The 15994-nt window shown below is 42.2% G+C and overlaps 1 long non-coding RNA gene across 2 annotated transcripts in view; it reads left to right on the plus strand.

The window, feature by feature from the left end:
• Nucleotides 1-13991, plus strand: part of LOC121500469 — a 31225-nt gene extending 17234 nt beyond the window's left edge. Inside the window, exons 2-3 of one of the 2 annotated variants that reach the window (XR_005990389.1) lie at nt 12406-12491; nt 13480-13991. This is a non-coding gene — a long non-coding RNA (uncharacterized LOC121500469). Of the gene's footprint in view, nt 1-12405; nt 12492-12863; nt 13075-13479 lie in introns of those variants that run through there. The other variant, XR_005990390.1, reaches the window with a different exon arrangement.
• Nucleotides 13992-15994: the final 2003 nt, after the last annotated feature.

Consider the following 15994-nt stretch of genomic DNA (forward strand, 5'->3'; position numbering starts at 1 on the left):
CACTTTGTTTAGAGACCAGTGGGAAGCTAATATTAATAATATTGACTGCATCTTAGGTACTTTGCCAGATGAGCTCAAGGTTTTTCCTTATTAAATCCTCCCAAAGCTACAATGATGATGGTCCTCTGTTGGCTGCAGAATGTATTATAACTACTAGAGGCAATGAAAAAGTGTCAACTGTGATCTGCTCCTCCACCCCCGGGAGGACTCTGCAAAGGTGCGGGGAGGGTGAGAGGGGAGCCTCCCTCCCCCAGGCTCCTCCACTGAGAACTCGGCCCCGTGAAGCTACAATTATTTCCCCCACTTGACGTCTGAGCGTACAAGGTTCAGACCCTTGCTGTGGCTCAAGATCACATAATTAAATTCCGTGGCAGAGTTAGGATTAAAATGCACCTTTGTCTGGCTTTTCCTACTACCCCACACCACCAGGCGCTGTTTCATGCACTGAAAGTTCTGGAGAACTGGGTTGATTTTTAACTTCACCGTTGACCAAGGGCATCACCCTTGGGACAGAGACTTCCCTTCTCGGTCTCTTGCTGGGTTTTCCTTGTCGCCTGAATGAAGGAAGTCTGTCTTCACCTGACACATTCCCTCAGAAGGAAGAGTAGCAAGGCTCAGAGAAGCTACAGTTTGGTGTCTTCTGAAGGTGCTTGGGGTCAAGGTTATACTGAATACAGTACGAGCGGGCGATCCTGAAAACGTTTGAATTGATTATTTGCAAACGTGTTTTTTGGCCACAGGAAAATGTGATGAGAGTGGGGATGTTAAGTTAGCGCAGAAGGAAAGTCAGATTTTGGAGCATATAATCCGTCTTTGGGACTCCGGACCTTGCGATTGAGATATTTAAATAATTGAGTGTGCTGACTTCTTCCATTTTCATTGAGGTGTTTGGCAGCAGGGAGGCAACGTGAATTGGATCATTCATTCTGTTTTCTTGATGTTAAGGTTTACTCGCACACATGTCCTGAGCCTGGGAGAGATGCTTTAGCCGGGCTTGGTGAATTCATGAAGAATGTAGCCTTGCCTGGTTTTTTTTTTTTTTTTTTAATTGTGCTAAAAAATACCATTTCCACTAATTTTGAGCATACGGGTCAGTGGGATTAGGTACATTCACGTTCACTTTGACCATGACCACCATCCGTCTCCAGAACTATTTCATCATCCCCAACTTGGTAGCCATTAAACACTAATTCCTTATTTCTCTTCTTTTCCCAGCCCCTGGTAACCACGATGCTACTTTCTGCTCTACGATTTTGACTACTATAGGGACCTCTTATAAGTGGAGTCATCTAGTATTTGTCCTTTTTGTGGCTGGCTTAGTTCACTGAACGTCAGGCCCTCAAGATTCACCCAAGTTGTAGCCTGTGTTAGAAGTTCCTTCCTTTTGTAGGCTGAATTGCATTTTGTTGTATGTACAAATCACATTTTGTTTTTCTGTTCATCAGCTGATGGGAGCTTACGTTGTTCTCACCTTCTGGCTGTTGGGAATAATGCTGCTACAGATTTCAATCTTGTCTGCTTATTTTCACATCTGTGTCATTGTTCGTTTTGAGAATTCATACTCTTTCCAGTATCCCAGACTAGGATTTGGGGGTCCTCTTTCATTACTCTATTGTAAAGCCAAGAAAAAAATGATTAGAAAAATGTTTCTGATGATAAGCTTGTGGGAAAAGCTACTTTGAATCTTGCTATTAAATTGTCTACTTTTAAAAATTTTTAAAAGATTCTTAAATTTATTGATTTGAGAGAGAATCCTGCTTTGAATCTTGCTATTAAAATGTCCACTTTTTAAATTTTTCTTTTAAGATTTTATTTATTTATTTGAGAGGGTGACAGAGCAAGCATGAACAAGGTGGTGGGGGGATGGGCAGAGGGAGAGGGAGAAGCAGACTCCCCTCTGAGCAGGGAGCTGATGCGGGGATTGATCCCAGGATTCTGGGATCATGACCTGAGCCGAAGGCAGAAGCTTAACCACCTGAGCCTCCCAGGTGCCCCCACTTTTTAAATTTTTAAAAAGATTTTTAAATTTATTGATTTGAGAGGGAGAGAGCAAGTGAGAGCACAGCAGAGAGGAGGGTCAGAGGGACCGGGAGAGGGAGAAGCAGACTCCCTGCGAGCAGTGAGCAGGATGAGCAGGACTCAATCCCAGGACCTCAGAATCATGACCTGAGCCGAAGGCAGACGCTTAACTGACTGAGCCACCCAGGCGTCCCAAATTGTCTACTTTTAATTCCTCTTCAGGGCACACTGAGCCATTGATCTTTCTGTTTGCTCGCCAACACGTGGTTTGTGGAGAGTGGAGTGACCCATTCCTGCACCATGTGGGGCTCCCAGCTCTTCTGCTCCTTTATAACATTGTGCACATGTTCACTTGAGACTGGCAGCTGCCCTGCTGCATCACTCTCTGTCACTTCCCTCCCTGTATTTCAGACTGAGCTTCCAAAGCCCTAAGCAGCCGCCTGGTTGAGAAGTCTTTAAAAAAAGAAAAGAAAAGAAAAGAAAAGAAAAGAAAAGAAAAGAAAAAAGAAAAGAAAAGAAAAGAAAAGAAAAGAAAAGAAAAGAAAAGAAAAGATATCAGTTCATAAAGAATAGTTCTATTGAACTCACTCTAAAAAGTTTGGCTTTATTCAGGCCTCAACCATAATGCCTCATGAACCCTTCCATCTGGGGATCTTTCTGCTTTGCAGTTCTCTGTGCCCTACACCCTCAGTTTGTTGGGATGGAGGAGGAGGGGTAGTCTTGCCTTGTGCTTCATCACAGTTAAGTTATTCTGGATCTCAAGAGGCCTCATAAATCTGCTCCCCAGATGGAAGTCTCCGTAAAAGGCTCCTCTCTTTGTGTGAGTCTCAGATTTCCCTTTAATTAAAATTTAACAAATGGATAATCAAGTGAGGTAAATTGCCATATATACATATATATATATATATATATTTTTTTTTTAAGTGAGTCCTGTTATGAATTCTGACCTCTCTCCTCAGTTTATGAGTAGCCATGTCTACAGTAGGTTAACCAGCAAGTCCTCAAACAAGTCAAGGATAAGCCAAAGGTCTATTAACTAACACACAGCTTTGAGTAAACAAAATGTTTCCAAGTCTCAAGGCATTAATTATTTATTTCTCCAAAGGAATTTCATAGCATGAGTTTGAGTTTATTAGGTAGTTTATAAGAGCCTAAGGTTTAATTTTTCTTTCTTTTTTGAAAAAGATATTTTATTTAAGTCATCTCTATACCCAGTGTGGGGCTCGAACTCATGATCCCAAAGTCAAGAGTCACATGCTCTACCAACTGAGCCAGCCAACTGCCCCAGGTTGAATCTTTTCTTTCTTTTCTTTTCTTTTCTTTTCTTTTCTTTTCTTTTCTTTTCTTTTCTTTTCTTTTCTTTTCTTTTCTTTTCTTTCTTTTCTTTTCTTTTCTTTTCTTTTCTTTCTCTTTTCTTCTTTCTTTCTTTCTTTCTTTCTTTCTTTCTTTCTTTCTTTCTTTCTTTCTTTCTTCTTCCTAATTTTATGTATTTATTCATGAGAGACACACAGAGAGAGGGGCAGACACATAGACAGAAGGAGAAAAGCAGGCTCCCTGCGGGGAGTCCAATGGGGACTCTATCTCAGAACCTGGGATCATGACTTGAGCCAAAGGCAGATGCTCAACTGCTGAGCCACCCAGGCATCTCTTAATTTTTCTTTAAAGAGGTTAAGGGAAAGGTAGACTTGGAAGCCAAACCAAGGGTCTCACAGTGTGACCTTGGGGGTGAAGGAGTGACCTTGAAGTGAAGAACAGAATCTCAAGTGCTGGTCTGGGGTCACCCTCCCTGCCCTGCAGACCTGGGAGCTATTTGTGCATTTGGGACTGGTGGTCTAGTGGCCTGGTGGCCTGGCGCTGTGTGGGGCACTAACTCAGGGAACACACTTCGGATCTCTAGGTCAGAAGCCTCACAGCAACTTGGTGGCTTTCAGGTCCTCTCTCTCCCCACACCAGAGCTGGATCTAGCCTCCAGCTTTGCTGTGGCTTTGTGCCATTGGTATAAAAACCATTGTGAAAAAAAAAAGAAGAAAAAAACCAAAACCCAAAAACAAACAAACAAACAAAAAAAACCATTGTGTCCTCTTTCTACCTGGCACACAATTCTCTAGGCCTTTTATAATTTGTTTTTATTATTATAAAAGGACCACATATTGACTGAGACAGTTGTAAACAATACAGAGCAGGGCAAAAAACTTATCCCTCTTCTTCTGGCTTCTCTCCTATCATCACAGAATTGGAGGTGAATCCTTTTGATTTCTGATTATATGGAAGTGCAAATCATATGCCAGATTGTTTTATATTAAAGCAGTGGAGTCGTATTTTACTTATTGTTTTTGCAATTTGTTTTTCACTTAGCAATATATCATGGAAATCTTCCCAGATCTATGTATGGAGACTTAAATCATTTGAGTTGCATAATATATGCAAAAATTTGCTATGATTTATTTATTCCTGTGGATAGACTTTTCAATTGTTTCTCTCTTTTTTTCTTTTTTCTTTTTCCTTTTTTAACTGTTATAGACAATACTGCCACCAAAAATCCTGTGTGTATAAGTACGGAAGTTTTTATTTCTGCAGAGTATGTGTCTTGAAGTGGGATTGCTGGATATGCCCAAATTTAACTTTAACATATGTTGAAACAAGTTTAATTTTCCAAAAGCAGAGAAATTCACACCACCACCAGCTATGCTTAAGAATGCCCATTTCTTCACATTCTTACAAAGACTGATGCTGCTTCAGCTTGTCAGTTATTGCATTATTGTCTCCATTTAGAATTCTCTGATCACTAGTGAGACTGAGCATTTTTTCTGTAAACTATCAGTCATTTGCATTTTTTTCTCATGTGACTGTGTGCTTATATGTTATTTTTCATATTTTTTGGTTGCTTCTATTTTTATTGTTAACTTATATGACTAAAAAAATTAGTGACATTAACTCCAAGGCTGTCAAAATGATAACAAATATTTTCTTCCAGTGTCTGTTCATCTTTTGACTTTGTGATGTCTTCGGTGATGCAGATGCCATGGCAAAATATTTGCAGTCAGATCTCTCAATCTTTCTTTTTTCACTTTTGAGATTTTTGCTTTGCCTAACACCTTCTCTATTTCAAGCAAACTTACCCTGTAAGTATTTGATTCTAAAAATTTATTGTTTATTTTTGATGGTAAAATTCTTATTCTGTCTTGGATTTTTTTTTAAAGATTTTATTTATTCATTCATGAGAGACACAGAGGGAGAGAGAGAGAGAGAGGCAGAGACATAGGCAGAGGGAGAAGCAGGCTCCATGCAGGGAGCCCGATATGGGACTCCATCCCGGATCCCCAGGATCACGCCCTGGGCCGAAGGCAGCGCTAAACCGCTGAGCCACCTGGGCTGCTCGGAATTTATTTTTCAATATGATATGGAGAAAGGGGCATTTAATTAATTTGTTTTCTAGGTGCTTTCCAGTTATACCAACATCATTTATGAAATAATCCATTATTGATATTGGATTAATTTAATATACTTTCTTTATCATATAGTTAAAATTCCTGTACACCCTTGTCTCTGCTTCTGGGGTCTCTGTTCATTTTTTTTTCTCTGTTCTTTTACATTGATCTATATGTCTATTTGGCATTGTTCTTATGCCAATTCTACAGTGTTTATCATGGTTTTAATCATTAATTTTAATACATGGAAGGACAAGCTCCCTTACCATTTGTTTCAAACCATTTTTGGCGGGTTCTGTACATGTATTCTTCATAGAAATGTTCAGATGATCTTATCTAGCATGTAAACATTTTCTTAGTGTTCTGATTAGTATTTTTAATAAATCATTATACTAATTTCAGAAGATACATTTTATTTCATTGTTTTTCCATCCAGGATCATTTTGTTTTATGTCTTTCAGTAAAATTCCATGGCTTACTTAGTTTAAACTGCATATGTTTCTTGTTACATTTATTCAAAGATACCTGTGTTTTCTCTTCTATTATGAATAAGATGACTTTTCTATTTCCTTAAGATTTTGTATATTTATTTATTTTATATTATATATTTTATTTATTTATTTATTTGACAGAGAGAGAGAGCAGGAGCAGGAGGAGGGGTGGAGGGAGAGGGAGAAGCAGGCTCTTCTCTGAGCGGGAAGCCCGACATGGGGCTCCATCCCAGGACCTGGAGATCAGGGCCTGACCCAAAAGCAGATGCTTAACCTACTGAGCATTTATTTATTTTAGAGAAGTTTTAGGTTCACAGCAAGTTTGAGAGGAAGGCACAGAGATTACTGATATACTCTGCCCCCATACATGCACAGCCTCCTCCATGATCAACATCCCCCACCAGAGTGGGACTTTTGTTATGATTGATGAACCTGCACTGACGTATCATCATCACTCAAAGTCCATAGTTTACTTCAGGGTTCGCTCCTGGTATTGTGCATTCTGTGGGTTTGGGCAAATGTCTAATGACATGGAGGCATCATTATAGTATCATACGGAGTATTTTCACTGCCCTAAAAATCTGTGCCCCGCCAGTCATCCCTCCCCTACTTGGCAATTCCTGATCTTTTTACTATATCTAGTACTACTGTTTCCAGTGATATCTTTCAAGAATATCATAGTGTTGGAGTCATATAAGATGTAGACTTTTCAGATTGGCTTCTTTCATTTAGTAATATGCATCCAAAGTTTCTCTGTGTCTTTTCATGGCTTGATAGCTCATTTCCTTTTAGTGCTGAATAATATTCCATTGTCTGGATGGACCAGAGTTTATTTTTCCATTCACCTACTAAGGGACATCTTCCAAATTTTGGTTGCTTCCAAATTTTGACAATTATGAATAAAGCTGCTACAAACATCCATGTGCAGGTTTTTGTGTACGCGTATATCCTCAACTCATTTTGGTAGATATCAAGGAGTGTAATTGCTGGATTATAAGGCAAGGGTATGTTTACTTCTTCTTCTTTTTTTTCTTTGAGTATGTTTACTTCTGTAAGAAACTGCCGGAGTGTCTTCCAAAGTTTAAGTAGCTATATTATTCTATATCCCTACCAGGAACAAATGAGAATTCTTCTTGCTCCACATCCTACCAGCATTTGGTATTGTCAATACTCTGAATTTTGACCAGTCTACTAGGTTATTGTTTTGATTTGCGTTTCCCTAATGACATGATGTGGAACACGTCTTCATATGCTTATTTCCCATGTAGATAATTTCACTGGTGAAGTGTCCATTAAGGTCTTTGACTCATTTTTAAACCAGGTTGTTTGTTTTCTTATTGCTGAGTTTTAAGAGTTCTTTGTGTATTTTGGTTAACAGTCCTTTATCAGATACGTCTTTTGCAAATATTTGTTCCCAGTCTGTGGCTTACTTTCTCATTCTCTTGACACTCTTTTGCAGAGCCAGAGATTTTAATTTTAATAAAGTCTAGTGTATCAATTCTTTCATGGATCATGCCTTTGGTGCTGTATCTAAAGAGTCATCCAACCATGTCCAAGGTCATCTAGTTTTATGTTATCGTTTAGGAGTTTTATAGTTTTGCATTTTACATTTATGTCTGGGATCTATTTTGAATTTGTTTTTATGAGGGATATAAGGTCTAGGGCTTTTTGTTTGTTTGTTTGTTTGTTTGTTTGTTTTTGCTTGTGATGTCTAGTTGGTCCAGCACCATTTGTTGAAAAGACTGTCCTTATTCTATTGGATATCTTTGCTCCTTTGTCAAAGGTCAGTTGACTATATTTATGTGGGTCTATTTCTAGGCTCTCTATGTTGTTGATCTATTTGTCTATTCTTTTTTTTTTTTTTAAAGATTTTATTTATTTATTCATGAGAGACAGAGAGAGAGAGAGAGAGAGCAGAGACACAGGCAGAGGGAGAAGCAGGCTCCATGCAGGGAGCCCAATGTGGGACTCGATCCCAGGACTCCAGGATCATGACCCGAGCCCAAGGCAGGCACCAAACCACTGAGCCACCCAGGGATCCCTATTTGTCTATTCTTTTGCCAGTGCCACACATTTTGATTACTGTGGCTTTATAGTAAATCTTGAAGTTGGGAAGGTGTCAATCATCTATTTTTGTTCTCTTCCTTTAATATAGTGTTGGCTATTCTGGGTCTTTTGATTCTTCATATAAACTTTAGAATCCATTTTGTTAAGCACAGAATAATTTACTGGGATTTTGATTGGGATTGTATTGAACCTATAGATCAAATTGGGAAGAACTAACATTTTGACAATATTGAGTCTTCCTATTCATGAGCATGGGATATCTTTCCATTTATTTAGTTATTTTTTGCTTTTGTTTACCAGAGTTTTGTAGTTTTCCTCATATAGATATTTTATATCTTTTGTTAGATTTATACCTAAATATTTCATTCTTGGGGTGCTAATATAAATGGTAATGTATTTTTAATTCCCAATTTCACTTATTCATTGCTGGTATATAGGCAAGTGATTGATTTTTGTATAGTCATCTTATATCCTGCAACTCCATTTCTGTTTTAAACTGGTTATTGGTGGAATAATTAAGAGCTTTTGACTTCTGTGCATTTGTTATATGTAGCTACCTTGTCAAATTCTAGTACCTATAATAGGTTTTAAAAATTGACTCTTGGTGTTCTAAGTATACAATCATTGTATATATTCTTATTTCTTCTAATAGTTATTCTCCTTAATTTTCTCGTTTTATCACATCAGCTAGAACTCGTAAAAGTAAACTGAATAATTTTGATGAGGGAGGCATGTGTATTGTATGTCTTAGTCCAAATTTGAATGGTAGCTTTGGTATTTGTTTAGTTTAATGTCTATCATTGGATTTTGGTAAATAGGTTTTTATCACACTTAAAAAAATTAGGAATAGCTCCTGAATTTTATTAACTGCCTGTTTTTCTCTAACATTAGTAGTATTTGCCCCTCTTCAAATAAGCCTCTCATTAAGGGTCCCACTTTATTTTATTTTTTACATTTTGTTATTTTTTAAGTTTTTATTTTAATTCCAGTTAGTGCACAGTGCTAAATTAGTTTCAGGTGTACAATATAGTGATTCAACCTTTCCCTACATCACTCGGTGCTCATGACAAGTGCCCTCCTTAATCCTGCCCCCTATTTCACCCATCCCCCCACTCCCTTCCCCTCTGGTGACCATCATCAGATGGCTCTTTTAAGAGCCCCACTTTAAAAATTGTTGCTTTTGGGGGCACCTGGGTGGCTCAGTGGTTGAGCATCTGCCTTTGGATCCTGGAGTCCTGGGATGGAGTCCCACATCGGGCTCCCTGCATGGAGCCTGCTTCTCCCTCTGCCTACATTTCTGTCTCTCTCTCTCTGTATCTCTCATGAATAAATAAATAACATCTTTAAAAAAAATTGTTGCTATCAGCTGGCAATGAAAATTCCACAGTTCTCAATGGATGTCAAACTTGGATGACCTGCTGTATCCTCTGGAGGCCCTGGAGGGTGTCAGCTTGGAGAAGTCACTTATACATCATGGGGCAGGGCACACAGCAAGACGGAAACCAGGGCCTTACAATGAGGGGTGGAGGTGAGTGTGTCATTCCTGAAGGAGATGGGGGAGTGCTCAAGTAGAGTCCAGGAAGTAAAAGCAGGTTGAGGAAAGCAGATTGCCAGCTGTCATCAATCAAAATGTCAACGTGAGCCTGAACGACAAGGGTGGAGTTGAGGGTGGAAGCCGGTAAGATCCCTCACCAGACTTTGGGGAGAAACCTGTGGAGCAGATACCAGCTGAAGTCATGGGCCCGCCCAGGTGAATGAGGTAGTAGGAAATGGAGCTTGAGAAGCAGATGCGGGTCGTCCAATTAATCCCCTTGGCTTACCGCACCTTCTTAAAAACCCAAGAACTTGTTTCCTTGTCTTCTTTTGGTTTGTCTTGAAGACAGAGTTTCATAGGCACCTGTGAATAATACACTGGGTGAAAACTTTGAATAAGACACACAACACAGTATTTCGCAATTATTATTAGATGCTTTCATCTTTTATAAAGAGAGAATTATCTGAAGCCAAAATTTTAAAAATAATTTTTAAAAAATTTGTTTTTTAATTATCATTTTAAAAATAATCCTTATTTAAAAAACAAAACATTGACAAAAAAAAATCTGACCTGGAAAACAAAGAAAAATATAAAGAAAAAAATAAGAACAACTAATAATTCTGTTCCCTAAAGATAACTCCAATTGGCTTGTTAGTGTATTTTCTCCCGGTTTTCCCCCTGTGATTTGCGATCATATGGAATCTATGTAGATAAGCAATTTCATTGCCTTCTTCACTATTGTCATGCCATAGGCATTTTCTGGTGTGATTGAGGTATGGAATCAGGAGCTCTGTGTTCCCACCATCTCTGGTACCTAGCACAATGCCTGGCAGATGCACAAGGAGCTTATTTGTTGAATGGATGTTAATTAGGTCATTAAAAAGTCTTTGTGAGGGACGCCTGGGTGGCTCAGTGGTTGAGCATCTGCCTTCTGCTCAGGGCGTGATCCCGAGGTCCCAGGATCAAGTCCCACATCCAGCTTCCTGTAGGGAGCCTGCTTCTCCCTCTGCCTGTGTCTCTGCCTCTCTCTCTCTCTGTGTCTCTCATGAATAAATAAATAAAATCTTAAAAAATGTCTTTGTGAACACAGCATTGAATAGCTGCATGAAGTTCTTACAGACATGGCCTAATTTACAGAAGTATGTGAGACCACCTTGCTCCCCCACTGCATGTCTTCCCATGCCTCAACCATCCTGAATCTCTCTGAGGATCTGGGGAACACCAGTTCTCCTCACTTTTCCTGTTTCATGCTTGATGTGTCCTCTGCCTTCTGCACCCCCCTCCCCGCCCCGAACTTGTCCTTGCCTTGAGGTTCCAGCTTAGCACACGCTCTGGCAAATCTGCCGTATGCCCACCCTGCATTGGTTAGAGTCCCTGTCAGTGGCCCCACAGCACCCTGGCTTATCACTTATGCTCCTGGTTGCAAATAGAAGGTGCAGTCTAAGCAGGTCAGGGAGGAGACTGTGGGGACAGACCATTTACAAAGGTGTAGGCAGGGTGACTGAAAGCCAACAGAGGAAGGTGGGGCACTCCGGGCTAGCACAAGGAAACCACAACCAGCTCTGCTTGAAGGAAGAAAGAAAAGAAGGGGTTCCTGGGGTGCAGAGAAGACTCCCAACAGAAGCTTGGTAGAGGTGCACATGGGCTGACACCCTGTGGCCTGGCAGGGAGGGTGTCCTTCCTCTCCTCATTCTCCCATCTCCCGCTGGAGCCTCCTGCTCATCAGCACCGTGGACACCAGGAGGCAAGGGTAGGACTGTGAATGGCCAGCAGCCTGGAGCTCAGAGCAGGGCGGGGGGTGGGGTGGGGGGTGAGTGCGCCTGGAGGGCAGAGTGTCCAGTATCTAGCGCTCCCCTGTCCAGCCCTTGTCCAACTGTGTGACCCTGCACATCTGCCCCGCACACAATCATGGAAGATCCTTGGAATCAGGAACCATGCCTTATCCCCTTGTAAATATATCCCCAGGAAATAACATGAAAGGCAGGGGGGGGCGGGGGGGGGGAGTCAGTAATGTGCACAGCAATTCACAGTACCATTTTTAAGAGTGGGGGATTAGAAATGCCCCCAAATAGGGAAGGAGTCCAGCAAACCAGCTAGGACATGTCATTATACAGCCCTGAAAGGATTCTCAGGTGGGCCCCGTTAACACATGTAAATGGGGTCACAGGATAACAAGTGACGAAGCCAACCCCACTGATTATAAATTTGTCACAGTGTGTAGAGGTGTCCTCTATAGGGAGAGATTAAAGGCACTTGTGTTCACAGTAGCTAAGAAATGCTGGCCAAATGTCACATCCTAAAGTTTAAGAGAAAATAACAAAGGTCTGATTGAATTGTCACAAATGTTAGTGCAAAGTAGCTAGAGTAATTAGGACTGTGCACAATACAAAAAAGGGGGATGGCAGCTTATTTCAAGAGGCGCTGCCAGGAAAAGCCACTTGGCTTTTGTCAGCTGTTTCACCTCCCCCGCCCCCCAAAATCTCCAATATCCTAGTTGATAATGAAACTCCTTTTCCAACACCCGGTGGTGGGCTTTGGGAGGAATTTGTTGGCTACACACGGCAAAGGGTCTTCAAAGTTTCTCAAACTTTCATGTGCATATGAATCACCCCGGGGGATCCTGATAAATCCCAGATTCTGCTGCTCTAGGTCTGGGAGGGGCCTGAGATTTCCCCCTCTGAACAAGGTCCTATAGAAGATGAGAACACTGCTGGGCTCGACCAGGCTTTAAATAGCCAGGCCTTAAATTGGTGGGATTATTTGTTTGCTTTTCTTTCTTTTTTTTTTTTTTTAACACCTTTTAAAACATCCTTGCTATTGACAAATGTGCAAATTACACACTCTTTGTCACCTACCCTGCTTCCAGATTCGGACACACCTCTGACAGTGCTGGTCTTCCGGGTTGAGAATCCCAGTATCTTCTGGGCGTCTGCACCAGCCAGAAGGAACTGGGTGAGTTTTCCTTTTAAACTAGGCATTCCAAAAATGATACCTTTTGTGTTCAAATAAATATATTTATTTATACATAAATATCGTGGGGAAAAGAATTTCAAGCCACATGTGATTCCCGTCCCTTTTCTTCCCAGCCACAATTATTTTTCTGATTATCATCACATATTTCTCACACTATCTTCATGTGAGAAATTTAAAATTCTCCTTGGAGCCTTCCATCTTCATGAATTTCTTACAATGACCTATGGAGGTGATGCAGGGCATTAATAATATAGAATTCCAAATAATGTCCAGTGACCTGGTGTGATTCCACCACACCAGAGAGGAGATAGGTCCCCACCAAGGATTCACATTTGCTGTTTGTTTCCACAGTTCTCAGGACTTGAGTCAGGTGCCCCATCAGCTGGTCTTGCTGTAGGACGAGTCTCCCCTGGAAGGAAATGGCATCTATTCTCCTTATAGAGCCTCCTTTTCCAGACATTTCATTTCCATTGAAATGCTCATATTTTGCACATGTCTGCAAAGAAAACACTTCTACTATGGTTATAAGTCAAGGTGTTTGGGTTTTATTTTCTCTCCTTCACTTCCCATTAAAAAGTATCAAGAATGAGGGTCGCTGGAGGGGAGGGGTGTAGGGGACGGGGGTAATTGGGTGATAGGCATTAAGGAGGATGGAATGATGGATGGAACGAGCACTGGATCTTATATAAGACTGATGAATCACTGAGCTCTACCTCTGAAACCAATAATACATTCGTGTTAAGTAATTGACTTTAAATAAAAAATAAAATAAAATTTAAAAAGTATCAAGAATGTACATGAAGTTCCTACTTGCAGAAGTCGCCTTTGTCACTGATTATATTTTCTAATTTAAAGATGAGCTTCTAGATCCAACAATCTAGAATCTAGAAAAAAGAATCACTTTACCTCTGCCTTATTTTGTCCTTCTCCCGGCCTTCTCTCTCTTTGCCCGGTTTTGTTTTCCCAGCTCAGTGTTGCTGTGGAAGGTTCTGATGGACCGTTGGCAAGTGAGGTCCTTCCTCCACCACGATCCCAGGCTTGTGCCAGTGGGTGACCCCCGCCGCCTGCGAAGGCGTGAGCACATCCGAATACAAGGGCAGTGGGTGGGGATTCTCTCCACAGCTGTGTGACCTTGGCTATGCTAAATCCCTTTCCTCTGGAGACCCATTCCCTGTAAATCTAGAAAGCTGTTCCCAAGGAATTATTGCATCTTTGTCCTCCTAGATGTTCAGCGAGGATGTAGGAAGAACCCTGGTATTGGATCTGGTCTCTGGCCCCTGTTCCCTACATACACGGGTTCTTCAAACACACATCCCTCATGTGAGAGAAGATCTACACTTAGCTCCTAAATCTGTGTGTTTGTGCAGGCACAAATACACACACACACACACACACACACACACACACAGAAGCACCAAAAGTAAGCACCATCAGTCAACAGGCCTTTGCCCGGAGCTACTTCTTTGTTGTCTCTGCAAGAATATCGCCTCTAGCCAGGCCCAAGAAATTTAAGTAACTCACTAATAAATACTTCACATCTGTTCAGTGTTCTTATTCCTCAAGCACCTACTTATTCTTCTGCCACCCAAGCAATTCAATATGTCTATATCAACATCTGCCTCTCTCGCGCTCCTTTAAAAACTGAATACCCCCCTTTTAAGCCCCGTGAACCACAGTCTTGCGACCCAGACCAGGAAATAACCTGGTTCATAGACTGTGGAGGGCTGGGAACAAAGCTGTCTGCTGAACCATCTGCTGTTTCTTAGCTGTAGAAAAAGAGGATTTACAGGTTTTGGGGGCAGATTATTTCTAGGGGCTTCCAGGCTACTAATATTCTATCCCTGTTTGCATAATTCCTCACCAGGGGTTGAGACTCCCACAAGTCACTGTGACCTCCACAGAGAGTCAGTGTCCCTGAGATGCATTCTCCTGTGGAAATATTCTAAAAATATGGAATCTGGAGCAGGAGAATCTGCTCCACCCGTATTCAGTCCTGCCCGCAGGCTTCTAGCAGAGCACCTCGCCCACCCCACCTACCTTAGGGAGGGATGCGGAGGAAAAGGAATAAAACAAAAGTGAAGTCAATTTGCATTCAGATGTTTGCATTAAATATTAATAGGGCTTGAGGGTGAGGGTAGTTTCTCTTTTATTCAGACTCAGGTTGCCATGGCTGTCTGGGGTTTGCAGGGCTGGCTCCAGGGAGGAGTGGGGGAAGCAGGAGGGAGGGAAAGGCAGCCTCTCCGCTGCACGTGGCTCAGGGTTCAGGCCCCCATCCTGTGGCCTCAACGCAGTGGCCCACACCGCCAAGAGCAAGGCCAAGGAACTGAAAGCCATGGAAGTTTCCAGCAACGACCAGAGAACATCTGGAGGCCAGTCTTCAACCAATGAAACCCTTTCATGCTATAAAGGCAATGATCCGAGTTTGGGGTCAGGGAAGAGTCCCAGGGGAGGGACAGGAAGGAGAAGAGTGGTGGGGAAGGGGAGCCCCAGTGCAGAGGGAACCGGATCGGAGTGTCTCTGTCCCCTGAGTCCCTGGTCGGTGGGGACCGGAGACCACGGTCAGGCTTTTCCTTAGCCAGTGCTTTCTGGAGCAAATTTATGAAATCAATACGGGAGAGTGGGGGGCAGGAAGGACCACCAGCCTCTCTCTGGCCTCCAGCTCTTGAAGGAAGGTCAGGAGGTTGTGCTTTTGGCAACTGTGGAGGGAACAGTCACTTTGTGCCCAAGGTGGGCTTCATGACAGGTCCATGTCCTTCCCAGAGGAAGCCCCCGAAGCCAAGTGTCCCCCATCAGGAGAGGTTTTCGTGTCTTCTTTTGCTTGTCTTTTTTTTCCTTTCTTTTTTTTTGGGGGGGGGCGTCCCAGTGCCTCCAAACTCACACCAGCTGAATGACTGTTTACTTAGCCTTCCTGCAAGGCTGGCTCTCGTCACCCACGTCTGGGCCCGTCCCTGTGTTATCCTTCATGACGGGAACTTGGAAATTTCCATAATTTCCCTATAATACGAGTCCACCCTGCAGTGGCCAAACCGCCCTCGGGTGCCACAGTCTTAGAGCAGAGATTGCCAATTCTGGCCCCCCGCTGGCATCACCTGGACACGTTTGCAACGTCCAGATGCCCAGATAACACGCAGCCCAATAACAGCAGAATCTTCAGGGGTGGATCCCAGGCTCAAGAGTTTTTAGAACTTCCCGAGGTCATTGCAGTGGCTGCCAAATTTGAGAGTTGCTGGCAGAGGGTTATGAGCACATCCAATGGCCTGGAATTAGCTGTTGGCTCTGCTGCTCCTGGAATTAGCCTGGGGCAGGTTATATGCCGCTTTCTGCCTCAGTCTCCTCATCTGCACAGAGGGAATAATACTGGTGCCAACAAGAGCACACAGTGTTGGTGCGAGGATTCAGCGAGCTAATCCAAAGGTAAAAAACACATACCAAGGGCTTGGTCACTGGCTGGCACAGGGTTAGTATTTTAGAAGTGTTAGCCA

The sequence above is a fragment of the Vulpes lagopus genome, chromosome 10 (genome assembly GCF_018345385.1).
Source record: "Vulpes lagopus strain Blue_001 chromosome 10, ASM1834538v1, whole genome shotgun sequence".
Lineage (NCBI taxonomy): Eukaryota > Metazoa > Chordata > Mammalia > Carnivora > Canidae > Vulpes > Vulpes lagopus.